The sequence below is a fragment of the Aquarana catesbeiana genome, linkage group LG05 (assembly GCF_042186555.1).
Source record: "Aquarana catesbeiana isolate 2022-GZ linkage group LG05, ASM4218655v1, whole genome shotgun sequence".
Taxonomy (NCBI): Eukaryota; Metazoa; Chordata; class Amphibia; order Anura; family Ranidae; genus Aquarana; species Aquarana catesbeiana.
In genome coordinates, this window is record NC_133328.1 from 642,596,658 (window position 1) to 642,612,305 (window position 15,648).

The window sequence follows — 15,648 nt, forward strand, 5'->3', positions numbered from 1 at the left end:
GCTGACAAGCTTCTTGGAAACGTCTTGAAGCTTCCATCAAAGGTTAGTGACAGGGAAAATTCCTCCGCAGCCTGGGGGCAACTCACTCCCAGCAGCGTTATGTCACCATGATCCCCGTCTGTCTATATAAAGACCACGAGCTCCATCACCTGCGGGCTGAACACAGACACCTTCAGCGAGACGGATTTGGCGCTGTAAATTAGTGATGTGATTGGCGTGTCGCAGCAGACGGCGGAGCGAACACCGGGCGGAAGAGGGAAGAGGTAGTGTGTTTTCAGGGAAATGTCAGATTGAGAGAAATTACATTTTTTACTGATACTTCGGAATACATTTATTTTAAAATCTAACGTGTTAATGGGATTTCAAAAGTCGTTTTCAATCTTTTAAAAATCTGCAGATTTCATTAAAAATAAACCCCGTATTGTAAGTTAGTTTTTTATTTTTTTTTCTCTTTTTTAAGAAACTGATGGTTGGCCATCATCCTGGAATGTCATGTATCCTTCTGCTGATATACACTAAAAAAAAGTATTGGGACGCCTGCCTTTACACGCACATGAACTTTAATGGCATCCCAGTCTTAGTTCGTAGGGTTCAATATTGAGTTGGCTCCGCCCTTTGCAGCTATAACAGCTTCAACCCTTCTGGGAAGGCCGTCCACAAGGTTTAGGAGTGTGTCTATGGGAATGTTTGACATTGGACGAGAAGTCCTGGCTCGCAGTCTCCGCTCTAATTCAGCAGAAAGGTGTTCTGTTGGGTTGATGTCAGGCCCAGTCAAGTTCCTCCACCCCAAACTCGCTCATCCATGACTTTATGGACTTTGCTTTGTGCACTGGTCCAAATCATTTGGTGGAGGGGGGATTATGGTGTGGTGGTTGTCTCTCAGGGGTTGGGTTTGGCCCCTTAGTTCCAGTGAAGGGAACTCTTAAGGCGTCAGCATACCAAGACATTTTGGACAATTTCATGCTCCCAACTTTGTGGGAATAGTTTGGGGATGGCCCCTTCCTGTTCCCACATGACTGTGCACCAGTGCACAAAGCAAGGTCCATAAAGACAGTATCACCCTGGTGCTGACACCCTTCTAGAAATGTCCTATATACTGTACTAGGGTATATTAGGAATGAGCAGATGGTTGTTTTGGCCCTACGGCCCCTTATATGCTGGAAGGTGAGTGTAGGCAGGTGGCCTACTGTATGTTTAGTTAGCACTTGGCTGCCCAGGTCAGGGGGGAAGGGGTTAATGTTTTGCCGCCTTCCCTGGGTGTGTTCACTGGGTTTTTCTAGGGTTCAGCCTCCCTCCCACGAAATATGAAAGGGAAGAGGTTCAAATCCTAGGGGGTTCAGGGGCTTAAGAGAGGACAGGAACAAAGGTTTATTGGGACCTTCGATTCACTACAGAGCGCCTATTTATCGGGACGCCCCAAGAACATGGACTTCTCCATTTCGAGTCTTACCAAGTACGGACTTTTCCCATAGAGACTTAAAATGTGCAGGTAACCTGAGGCAGCCACAATTAGGTGTAGTTGGGATCACAACATTATTACATGTTATACCAAGTTTAGAGTTAAGTTGTTCCAACTGCTTTGAGCCTTGACTGAAGTTATTCCACCGGTGCGCGTTGGATTATGGTGTATCCCAAAGAACCTGGGTCTGTAATAGCACTATGGGGTATGAGTACCACCACTAGAATAGGTTAACTCACAAGGCAAAAAAAGATGAGGTCATTGCCTATAGTCCTGACAGGTCCTCTGGTAGCGAGGGGGTCGGTGCCCTGGCTCCCTCCCTAGCTGTCCGTCTCCTCTGGTCACCAGGAGCAGACTAGGGTTGTAGAGCTCTAAGGCCTGATCACTAGGTGCGGAAAGGACGGAGTAAACTTAGGACATGTATGAGACCCACACTATGTGTCCGGCGGGGTTTCTTTCCATTACTGAGAGTGAGGTAACGGAGGGTACACTGGACTGGCAGGGTGGGCAAGGGCTCTGCATGTCTCTTCGAATGCAACACATACATCAGTCACATGTGTGTAGTGACTTGAGATGAAACATCTTATGGAAGAACGCTTTAGTGCTACACACAAGTGGCTCATCTCTGAGTCAGGGACATGCCTTAATATTTAAATATAAGAAGTATGTGGCGCTAACTAAAGTGTAGAAAAAATTAAAGCAACTAAGGCCGCTCGTGTAACTATCGCGGCCAGTGATAAAAAACGTGACAATTCTTCAATATAACATAAAATCATTCATAAGGATTGTGAACAGTAGTATAAAAATGCAAAAAAAATCTAAATAAATTCAATATCTCATAAAGTGCATACAGTGAAACAATAAAGTGCGGCTTGATGTAAACATAAACCAATCTCATAAGGCTGTCAGCGAGAAGCCAAAAAAATTGGTCTATTCACGCGTCCCGGGTGCTCGTTTGTATTTATACCCGCCGGTGCTATTTTTACAAGCTATCCATTTTTATGTGAGGTGCTTTTACAAATAAATCGTTGGATTTTTACACTATGTGGAGCCTCCTTTATTTTTGAGTGGGATATCGCGGATAATCTGGAGAGAGGATTCCCCTACAAGACCACCGAGCTTTGGTCGGATTGCCATCAAATGGCCCTGGCGGGGTAATCAGCCACAAGTGTTACTGGCATTTTATTTAAGAGGCCCAGTACTGCTGGTAAGCCGGCAATCTTTCTATACTATCGGTGGTGGTGTCTTGTAGTGTTTGGCACATAGGGGATTGGAGTGGACTGTATGTCACTGTGTTTGGGATCTACGTGTGAAACACTACTTGAAGGATCAATACTACTGCTGTTTAATCATCATCCTTTCTCACCCAAAGAGGACTATTGTTTGGTTGTTGTTTTCTTTCATGCTGCGAGATTTATATTTGTTTAAGAAGCGTGACTCCGTTCTATACAACTGCTCACCAAATGACAGATCCCTGAGCTGTCATCAGATATTTAAGGGAATGGGTGGAAATAATAATGACATCGTTGACCAATTGTGGCAATGTCATCACCATATTTGTCACATGGCCAAGCCCACTGATATTGATTACCAAATGATAGCTCCCCAACCTGTCTTTAGCTATAAACGGGAAGGGGCGGGGTTGGTAGTGACATCATTGACCAAACTGGCCAGTGGTCAAATTCTCTATCCCCACGCCTTTGCTTATGTGGCCAGAGATTCTCAGGTATGTAAGCCAATGTGCCAGTGACAGCAGAGGTTGCTAGGGACAAAGCAGGTGCCAGCAGCCGCTGCTTCCTTAGGAACCATTAACAGTGGTAAGCTCTCATATATAGAAGCAGGTAAAATTTGGCTATGATATATGATGCTCGTGTGGGTGGGGTCTTGCTGCGCCAGTGCACGTGAAGTAACACCTCGCCCGAAGGAGTGCTCACTAATGCCTGGGACCAGGTGGAGGCTATGGTCATGTGAAGCCCTCGGGAATCAGAACGGGGCTTGGTTATTAATTCTGTATTATATGAGGCGATGGCGCAGTACAACGCCCCTGCCCCGGGACGACGTCAATTTCTGACGAAACGCGTAGTAAGGACGACGTGTTGACGTCATGGTTATCCACGAAGCGCTGGTGCTCATTTGTGTTTTTTACAAGCTATCTATTTTTATGTGAGGTGCTTTTACAAATAAATCGTTGGATTTTACACTATGTGGAGCCTTCTATATTTTTGAGTGGGATATCCCGGATAATCTGGAGAGAGGATTCGCCTACAGGACCACCGAGCTTTGGTTGGATTGCCATCAAATGGCCCTGGCAGGGTAATCAGTAAGAGATCCAGTACTGCTGGTAAGCAGGCAATCTTTCTATACCAGGCATCCTCAAACTACGGCCCTCCAGCTGTTGCAGAACTAGACGTCCCATGAGGCATTGTAAAGCTCTGACATTCACAGACATGACTAGACATGATGGGAATTGTAGTTCCTGAACAACTGGAGGGCCGTAGTTTGAAGACCCCTGTTCTATACTATTGGTGGTGGTGTCTTGTGCTGTTTGGCACATAGGGGATTGGAGTGGACTGTATGTCAATGCGTTTGGGATCTACATGTGAAACACTACTTGCAAGATCAATACTACTGCTGTTTAATTATCATCCTTTCTCACCCAAAGGGGAGGACTATTGTTTGGTTGAGGTTTTTTTTCATGCTATGAGATTTATATTGGTCTAAGAAGCGCGACTCTGTTCTATACAAATGTTGGTTATGTGCTAATATCACACATTAGAGTCGCTGCTAATTTACATTGTCTTATTTTTCTTTATTTACCCATTCAAGTTTAAGTGTGGTTTCTTTCTCCATATAATTTGGCGAGCAGTACCTTTTGGGCTTGGTCGGGTGACAAATATGGCAATGACAGTGCCATATTTGGTCAATGATGTCATTATTGTCTCCACCTATGTTCTTATATAGCTGACGACAAGTCAGGAGCTCTCATTGGGTGAGCAGTACCATTGGCCTTGGTTGGGTCCTTTGGGTTTTTACATTTGGGCAAGTCAGCAAGCATCATGATTGATGATGGATTTACAACGACAGACTTTTTGGGGGGGGGTTGTTTATTGTTTTTTAATAAAGGATTTTTCAAATGATTGGATTTCTTTATTTCTAGGTTACATTTTTTTTTTTTGAATGAGTAGGGGTATTATGTATCCCATACTCATTCACATAGGGAGATGTGGTATTTGGGAGCCCACTTATTTCTAAAGGAAGCTTTCAGATTCTGATAAGCCCCCCTCCTGCAGACTCCCTCAATCAACAGGTGAGGGGTTTGGGGAAGAGGCCCATGTTCGCATCAACATAGGGGTAAGGTGCCTTGCCAGAGGAGTCCCCCGTAGCAAGGCACCCCTTCCACGTTAAAGGCATGTGGCCTAATATGGTTCAGGGGCAAAGGAGCCGTACCTGACTTGTGTTGCAATTGCATATGCTAGATTCATTTTTTATATTTGCCATTTTTTTCCCACGAAAGTGAAGTTACCCTTTACCTATTTCCCGTCCGTATGACGTCATATGACGTCCTCGGATTGAAGTGCATCATCCCGGTATGAACATTTTCAGCCAGCGTTTTCCCTCTTTACCAGAAGTGATTTGAGTGGTTGAACAGCAATTCAATCACTTCTGTGGGTGGGCGGAAGGGGGTCCCACCCCGCCCACCACCACCGCCGCCACCTTTCCCGGGCTCTGCCGTTCGATCGCGTTGTTCCTCCCTCTCTGTGACCCCAGAAACCGAAAGCAACAAGGATTTCATCACTTCCAGTTTCGGCTCTTTGTTTACCTGGCTGTTCGCGGCCAGGAAATCAGCCGATTGGACCGATCTGTGTCTGATTGGCTGCATTGGAACCCAGAGGAGAGATTTGGGGGGTCTAATAGACCCGAGATCTCTGCATAAAGAGGACCTGTCATTGCCCATTGTTCATCCCTTGTGAAAGCAATAAAGTTGATAAAAAAAATAAACAATAAAGAGACAGTGTAAAATAAAAGTTTTGAATAAAATAAATGATATATATAAATATTTTTTTTAAAGTGCCCCCCTCCCCTGATGCTTATGCATAAATGTGAACGTCCCGCACACATATGTACACAGTGATGGCACCACACATGTGAGGTATCGCCACAAACGTTAGAGTGAGAGCAATCATTTTAGCTCCAGATCCCTTGTGTAACTCTAAAAGCCTTTACAGGTTGACAGTTTAACCATTTATGGAATGCCCGCCGTCTTTTTACGTCACTATTTTGAAGAGGAATATCGTTGTTATGGTAGCAGCTAGCTGCCATAACCCCGGTATCCTCTTCTTCAGCGAGCGGTCCGCTTCAAGATAAAAGTGGTCTCTGTGGCGGATTCGCCTCAAAATCACTTTTATCGCGTCTGATCGCGTCTGTTCTCTTGTGTGGTATGGAGATGAGTGAAGGAAGATGGCCCCCACCCGTCTCCATACCATTGCAGGGCGAAAGCGACGTCAAAACGTTGCTTCCACCCATAGCTCCTAAAGGGACTTTTTTTTTTTCAAATTATATATATATATATTTTTAATTGCATTTTAGTGTAAATATGAGATCTCAGGTCTTTTTGATTCCCAGATCTCATATTTAAGAGGTCCTGTCATTTTTTTTTCTACTACAAGGGATGTTTACAATTTTTTAAAAGAACAGTGTAAAAATAAAAAATAAAAGGTAAAATACATAAGAAAAAAATGTAAAAAATTTAAACGCGCCCCGTCCAGCCAAGCTCACACGCAGAAGCGAACGCATATGAAAACGGTGGTCAAATCACACATGTGAGGTATCACCGCGATCGGTAGAGCGAGAGCGATAATTCTAGCCCTACACCTCCTCTGTAACTCAAAACATGCAACCTGTAGAATTTTTTAAATGTCGCCTATGGAGATTTTTAAGAGTAAAAGTTTCTCGCCTTTTCCACGAGGGGGGCGCCATTTTGAAGCGTGACATGTTGGGTATCAATTTACTCAGCGTAACATTATCTTTCACAATATAAAAAAAAATTGGGCTAACTTTACTGTTGTCTTATTTTTTAATTCAAAAAAGTATATTTTTTTATCCCAAAAAAATGCGCTTGTAAGACCGCTGCGCAAATACGGTGTGACAGAAAGTATTGCAACGACCGCCATTTTATTCTCTAGGATGTTAGAAAAATATATATATAAAACGTTTGGGGGTTCTAAGTAATTTTCTAGCAAAAAAAAACTGTTTTTAACTTGTAAACAACAAATCTCAAAAAGAGGCTCGGTCCTTAAGTGGTTAAAGGGTCACTAATAGAGATTTTTAGGTACCATAGTTTGGCATCACTTCACAGGCGTACGCAATTTTAAAATGTGACATGTTTAGTATGTATTTACTCTGCGTAACATCATCTTTTATATTTTCACAAAAAATTGGTATTATTTGTGTGCAAACAAATTTAATAAAGTGTTTTTTTTTTTAAATAAACAAAAATGCATTTAAAAAACAGCTGCGAAAAATAGAGTGTGACATAAAAAATTGCAATGTTCACCATTTTATTTTCTAGGGTCTCTGCTAATATATATATATATATATATATATATATATATATATATATATGTATACACACACAGTATCTCCCAAAAGTAAGTACACCCCTCACATTTTTGTAAATCTTTTCTTCTATCTTTTCATGTGACAACACTGAAGAAATGACACTTGTCTACAATGTAAAGTAGTGAGTGTACAGCTTGTATAACAGTGTAAATTTGCTGTCCCCTCAAAATAACTCAACACACAGCCATTAATGTCTAAACCGCTGGCAACAAAAGTCAGTACACCCCTAAGTAAAAATGTCCAAATTGGGCCCAATTAGCCATTTTCCCTCCCCGGTGTCATGTGACTCGTTAGTGTCACAAGGTCTCAGGTGTGAATGGGGAGCAGGTGTGTTAAATTTGGTGTTATCGCTCTCACTCTCTCATACTGGTCACTGGAAGTTCTACATGGCACCTCATGGCAAAGAACTCTCTGAGGACCTGAAAAAAAGAATTCTTGCTCTACATAAAGATGGCCTAGGCTATAAGAAGATTGCCAAGACCCTGAAACTGAGCTGCAGCCCGGTGGCCAAGACCATACAGAGGTATAACAGGACAGGTTCCACTCAGAACAGGCCTCGCCATGGTCCACCAAAGAAGTTGAGGTCACGTGATCAGCGTCATATCCAGAGGTTGTCTATGGGAAATAGACGTATGAGTGCTGCCAGCATTGCTGCAAAGATTGAAGGGGTCAGGGGTCAGCCTGTCAGTGCTCAGACCATACGCCGCACACTGCATCAAATTGGTCTGCATGACTGTCATCCCAGAAGGAAGCCTCTTCTAAAGATGATGCACAAGAAAGACCGCAAACAGTTTGCTGAAGACAAGCAGACTAAGGACATGGATTACTGGAACCATGTCCTGTGGTCTGATGAGAAAATAATGGTGGCCACACAAAATATTGACACTTTGGGCCCAGTTTGGACATTTTCACTTAGGGGTGTACTGACTTTTGTTGCCAGCGGTTTAGACATTAATGGCTGTGTGTTGAGTTATTTTGAGGGGACAGCAAATTTACACTGTTATACAAGCTGTACACTCACTACTTTACATTGTAGCAAAGTGTCATTTCTTCAGTGTTGTCACATGAAAAGATAGAAGAAAATATTTACAAAAATGTGAGGGGTGTACTCACTTTTGTGAGATACTGTATATACCATAGTTTGTAGATGCTATAATTGTCACAAAAAACAATTAATATACGCTTATTGGGATTTTGGAACCATGTTCTGTGGTCTGATGAGACCAAGATAACCTTATTTGGTTCCGATGGTGACAAGCGTGTGTGGGGGCAACCAGGTGAGGAGGACAAAGACAAGTGTGTCTTGTCTACAGTCAAGCATGGTGGTGGGAGTGTCATGGTCTGGGGCTGCATGAGTGCTGCCAGCACTGGGGGGCTACAGATCATTGAGGGAACCATGAATGCCAACATGTACTGTGACATACTGAAGCAGAGCATGATCCCCTCCCTTCAGAGACTGGGCCGCAGGGCAGTATTCCAACATGATAACGACCCCAAACACACCTCCAAGATGACCACTGCCTTGCTAAAGAAGCTGAGGGTAAAGGTGATGGACTGGCCAAGCATGTCTCCAGACCTAAACCCTATTGATCATCTGTGGGACATCCTCAAATGGAAGATGGAGGAGCGCAAGGTCTCTAACATCCACCAGCTCTGTGATGTCATCATGGAGGAGTGGAAGAGGACTCCAGTGACAACCTGTGAAGCTCTGGTGACCTCCATGCCCAAGAGGGTTAAGGGAGTGCTGGAAAATAATGGTGGCCACACAAAATATTGACACTTTGGGCCCAATTTGGACATTTTCACTTAGGGGTGTACTGACTTTTGTTGCCAGCGGTTTAGACATTAATGGCTGTGTGTTGAGTTATTTTGAGGGGACAGCAAATTTACACTGTTATACAAGCTGTACACTCACTACTTTACATTGTAGACAAGTGTCATTTCTTCAGTGTTGTCACATGAAAAGATAGAAGAAAATATTTACAAAAATGTGACTGAGGGGTGTACTCACTTTTGTGAGATACTGTATGTCTCTATATATATATATATATATATTATATATGGGATTTATTGATGGAAATACATATACACAGATAGGGCATTCACCATATACGAGGGCTGTACTAAAAGTAATACAAAAGTGGACATAACTCTTTTAATAGCTTACATAGGTCATTCAAATTTCTCATGTTGAAAAAAATACATCTTCCTCTATAGTAACTTTATATAATGTTTGGGGTTATAAATAATTTTCTAGCAAAAAAAAAAATACAGATTTTTACATGTAGGAGAGAAATGTCACAATTGGCCCGGGCAGGAACTGGTTAATTGGAAAAAAACAATCATGGGTGTGATAAAATTACTAAAAAAGACCCCACATTGCTCAGACATGGCCCACCATTGTCAGGAAACCAGAGCAGAGCAATTACGCACAGCTGATAACGGAGAAAATGTAACTATACAAGTGGCTAAAATATAATGGAGGAGATGAGAATAAAGGAGTATAAGGATGCAAAAAAAAAAGAAGATAAATCATTGTTGTTGTTTATGACACACAAGTGCACACAGCAAATGAAATGTCATCCAATCCAGATTTACATCTCCTTTAAAATTACTGTTTGTTGTGATGACTAAATTTGAGTTATGGGTGTTCATGTAATTTTTTTTTTATGTATTTATATATATATATTTTTTTGCAAAGTATCTTTTTTATTGATTTGCAAGATAATAAAAAAAAATTGATTTTGTCCTTTTGTTATATTTATCTCTATGGATAACTGAGCAGTGATGTCCTTTGTGTATTGTGATCCTCTGAGCAGGAAAATACAGTGCCTTGACAAAGTATTCATACCCTTTGAAATTTTCCACATTTTGTCATGTTACAACCAAAAACGTAAATGTATTTTATTGGGATTTCATGTGATAGACCAACACAAAGTGGCCCATAATTGTGAAGTGGAAGGAAAATGATAAATGATACAAATAAATATGTGAAAAGTGTGGGGTACATTTGTATGGCGCCCCCCGGAGTCAATACTTTGTAGAACCCCCTTTCTCTACAAGTCTTTTTCGGAATGTCTCTACCAGCTTTGCACATCTAGAGAGGGACATTTTTGCCCATTCTTCTTCTTTGTAAAATATCTCAAGCTCTGTCAGATTGGATGGAGAACGTCTGTGAACAGCAATTTTCAAGTCTTGCCACAGATTCTCAATGGGATTTAGGTCTGGACTGTGACTGGGCCATTCTAACACATGAATATGCTTTGATGTAAACCATTCCATTGTAGTTCTGGCTGGATGTTTCGGGTCGTTGTCCTGCTGGAAGGTGAACCTCCGCCCCAGTCTCAGGTCTTTTGTAGACTCTAACAGGTTTTCTTCTAAGATTGTCCTGTATTTGGCTCCATCCATCTTCCCATCAACTCTGACCAGCTTCCCTGTCCCTGCTGAAGAAAAGCATCTCCACCACATGATGCTGCCACCACCATGTTTCACGGTGGGGATGGTGTGTTCAGGGTGATGTGCAGTGTTAGTTTTCCCCCACACATAACGTTTTGCTTTTAGGCCAAAGAGTTGAATTTTGGTCTCATCTGACCAGATCACCTTCTTCCACATGTTTGCTGTGTCCTCCACATGGCTTCACACAAACTGCAAACAGGACTTCTTATGGGTTTCTTTCAACAGTGTGTCAGTCTGACACACCACAACAACGATCTTGGTAAAGAGCCTCTGACAGAGACTCTTTACCACGTGATCAGCCATGTCCAATCACGGCTAATCACAGTGTAAACAAGAAAAGCTGTTTATCGTATTTTCCTCACTCGCTTCTGTCAGACCCGAATAGAGCAGCACCCCTCCCCCCGAGGGTGCCCACACTGGACCACCAGGGATGACAGTGACCAGACACATGCCCAGACAGATGCCAATAAGTGCCCAAACAGATGCCAATCAGTGCCCATCAGCAATGCCTGCCAGTGCCAGTTCCATCAGTGATGCATATCAGTGCCACCCATCAGTGTCCATCGGTGCCACCTATTAGTGCCCATCAGTGCTGCCTATCAGTGCCACCCATAAGTACCCATCAGTGCAGCCTTTCAGTGCTCATTAGTGTCGCCTATCAGTGCCCATCAATGCCACCTATGAGTGCCATCAGTGTCACCTATCAATGTGTTTGGGTACAGTGTAGCATGACCGCGCAAATGTCATTTAAAGTGGGGTTCCACCCAAAAAAACAAACATACCTGAAAAATTCAAAAAACAAAATCAAAAAAACATTTGGATATTTTTTTTTTTTTTACTTACCTCTAAATGCCTGTTGCTAGGGGGTCCCTCGTAGTCTGCCTCTCCCTTTGCCTGGGCTGGTGACATCACTTCCCCCTCGGCACAGGAAGGGCTCGGCTCTGCTCCCTCCCTCCTGTCAATCATCTGAGACCCATTACAGGTCCCTAGGTGATTGAGCGGCCAATCACAGCGCGCGGCGCCGCTCGCGCATGAGCAGTGGTTGCCAGGCTGTGAAGCCACAGCCCGGCGCCCACAGTTGAAATGCCGGCGCCGACGAGCGGAGGGGGGGGGGGGACGAGCGGGGCTTCGATCCCCCGCATCGCTGGACCCAGGGACAGGTGAGTGTCCAATTAAAAGTCAGCAGCTGCAGTATTTGTAGCTGCTGACTTTTAATTTTTTTTTTTTTTTTTAATGGAGCCCCTGGGTGGAACCCCACTTTAAGAAGTGACAGCACTGAAAGCTGAAAATTGGCCTGGGTAGGCAGGGGGGTAAAGTGACGTATTGAAACAGCTTAAGGGTTAAAGTGGCTCTAAAGGCTGAAGGTTTTTTTAGCTTCATACATTCTTTTTTTTTTTTTTTTTTTTACAATATATTTTTATTGAGAAAGTCTTAAGGTGTACAAATATAAAATTCTTAAAATTGTGCGAGCTTGTGAAACGGCGATAATCTTCAATACCCTTTATTTTCCATAGACGATTTGAAAGTCCCGACAGGTCAGCGGTTTAGAGTTCACCACAAATAAAGGGCGGAGAGTTACCGATCTCACCCCTGTGTGCATGGTGATATATATAACATGTGTAGTGCAATCAACATTTTCACAGGTAGGTGCTCCCGAGGCGTGCATTTACCATTATACCTTTATGAAGCTGGGGGAGGGGCTCAAAAGGGGGAGGTTGGGGAAGAAGAGCAATTTTAAGTTCTTGGGTGTAACTGTAATTTTATTTTTATTGTTTACTAAAGGTTTTTTTTGTTTTTTTATCAAACAGGGAAAAAAAAAGAGATACATATTTTTGTGACAGGTTCTCTTTAATGATACATCAAGGGTTTAAAGGACCCCTGATATCTCACCTCTCCTCCAATGAAGCTAAAGGATCACGCTGTCCATTAGCTTCTTCCCTGGACATACTGGCTGTGCAAAGTGACACCAGGAACCAGAAGTGACATTTTACACAATGCTTATTTCTCTCACTCCGGCAATACAATATATGTGTTGCACAATCATCATTTACATACACTTACATGCCCTAAGCATGCGTTTGTAACAGTGCGTGCAGTAGGCCGGGATAGTTTAAAAATGTTTTATTTTCATTTATTTCATATTTTTTTAACTTAGCTTTATTGTTATCAGACTGGGTGGCGCACTGCCTGCTCCCTGGGTTGCCTTGCTCTCACACCACCAGGGGCTATGCTGCACGCCCATGCATCAGAGAGGCCTCCACACCAGGCCATATGTGCAGGGAGGAGCTCCTACTTGTCCCTGCTGTGTCTCCGACACGGAAGGGGATTTCTTTTTCGCCTGTTGACGCACCGGCGCATGACGTCATCCCGCCACCCCAAGGGGCGGGGCTACGTCACGCGCCCATGGGTCAGAGAGGTCTCCACACCAGGCCATATGTGCAGGGAGGAGCTTCTACTTGTCCCCGCTGTGTCTCCGACACGGAAGGGGATTTCTTTTTTGCCCGGTTATGCGCCGGCGCGTGACATCATCCCGCCCCCCAGGGTTGGGGCTACGCCACGCGCCTCTGCATCAGAGAGGCCTCCACACCAGGCCATATGTGCAGGGAGGAGCTCCTACTTGTCCCCGCTGTGTCTCCGACATGGAAGAGGATTTCTTTTTCGCTGGTGACACGCCGGCGTGTGATGTCATCCTGCTGCCCCAAGGGGCGGGGCTACACCGCACGCCTCTGTATTAGAGAGGCCCCCACACCAGGCCATATGTGCAGGGAGGAGCTCCTACTGGTCCCCGTTGTGTCTCCAACATGGAAGGGAATTTCTTTTTTGCTGGTGACGCACCGGCGCATGACGTCATCCCGCCGCCCCAAGGGGCGGGGCTATGCCGCGCGCCTATGCGTCAGAGAGGCCTCCACACCAGGCCATATGTGCAGAGGAGATCTCCTACTTGTCCCTGCTGTGTCTCCGACATGGAAGGGGATTTCTTTTTTGCTGGTGACGTGCCGGCGCGTGACGTCATTCCGCCTCCCTGGGCGGGGATACACTGCGCGCCTCTGCATCAGAGAACCACTCTGAATACAGCCTCAACTGTTTTCTATGCAGCAAATGAGGCCGGATACCCAGCACCACCCACCTGTGAGGATTGGCTCCCTCATCAGGTTACTCCCCATTTATAGCGCTCACACACAGCTGGCATGTCTCGGTCCGAGCGCGGCCGCTGTGATGTGTGCGCTCTCACTAGCATATTGAAAGGTAATGTACTTTTGAACACAGGCAACTCTGGGCAAGTAATGCCCCTGTTTTACTGTTACAGCACACTGGTTGTGTCTGTCTATTAATCTTAATGCATTGATTCATTTCCTTTCATTTTTCTCTGGCTTTTTAGACATTATTAAAAAATTACCAAAACACAATTGGAGTTTAAAGGTGCAAACAATCAATAGAAATTGCTATTACAAAATAAATACGTTTTATTCAATAAACATAGTTGAGAGAAATTTTATATATATATAAACCTCTGTTGAGAGTTTTGAGAACTCTGTTCACAGCTTTTCCCCAAGCTACATCACCAATCTTGTCTCCAAATATCACCCAAATTGTCCTCTCCGCTCCTCTCAAGACCTCCTACTCCTCAAGCTCCCTCATCTCCTCCTCCCATGCTCGTCTCCAGGATTTCTCCAGAGCCTCTCCCATCCTCTGGAACTCGCTACCTCCACCGGTCCGGCTATCCCCTAACTCTTGCTACCTTCAGGCAATCCCTGAAAACTCATCTCTTCAGGAAAGTCCTATCACGTCTCCAACTAATCTCCTACCACTTCCACCAGCTCATTCCCCACAGTTACAACCTTTTGTACTACTTGCCCCACCCTATTAGATTGTAAGCTCTTCTGAGCAGGGCCTTCTTAATCCTCTTGTATGTTATTGTATTATAAGTGTATTGTCTACTTTTTATAAACTGTTGGCGCTATATAAATCCTGTATAATAATAATAATAATAATATAAAAGCATATTACAGCTCAGTGGTCACAATACAAAAGAATGGTTGCCTCTGCATGTTTCACCTCTATCGTGGCTTCTTCTGGAGCTTTTTTTTTTCTTGCGAGTAACAGCAGGTAACAGTGGCCGATTTTCCTGTTACCTGCTGTTACTTGCTGAGGTTAATCCCTCTGGGATAGACCAATTGTTTATCATCTCCCTGGGTTTAAAGGTATCATAGCGATACCAAATTAATGAACACTGGTATTCTCAAAGAATGAATTGCCTAGATGGCACAGTTCCTTTGAAGTTTGCTGCTAGTATATGAAGTTTGCGTCTTTGGGAAGGTATCAGTATCAGTCCATCAATTCGCCAAAGTCGTATTATAACAGGGTGTGACTACAGGGTTATTATTCCCCCTTCACTTCCGGCACACAGACACCTCATTGGAGCTCTTGATGGGCCCTGAGGATTCCTTGGAACCATGATCTTTTAAAGGATGATAATGTATAAAGGTCTAACAAAAGCTCAAGAAGAAGCCACGATAGAGGTGAAACATGCAGAGGCAACCAATATTTTGTATGACCACTGAGCTGTAATATGCTCTTTTCTATATATAAAATTGTTTCTCTCAACCATGTTTGTTGAATAAAATGTATTTATTTTTGTAATATCAATTTCTATTGATTGTTTGCACCTTTAAACTCCAATTGTGTTTTGGTAATTTTTTTTTAATAATGTCCAAAAAATGAATGTATTTAAAGGAGGTGGTGTATATTGTGAACTCGCCAACTTCAAATATTATATTTGCTCTTTTAGACATTATTACTTTTTTGCTGGTGCAGCCATCGGGGTGCTTCTTGTGGATGTGAAGCAGTTGGCCAGTCCGGGGCTGCATGCTTGTTCACCTGTGCTGTCCATGCGGACTCTCTCAGCCAACATGGATCCCCTGTAATTGTTTTTATTATTTCCTCATGTTCTCCCGCTATGTAAGAACCTCAAAGCCAAATACTATATAGCTTATTATGTAATACTACTTCCTCTTATGTACTACAGTGTAAACATTATGTAACTATATCTATGTTTCAGATAAAGATAAAGTCACCCAAATGTAAACCTCCCCTGATGAAGCCAAATACATACC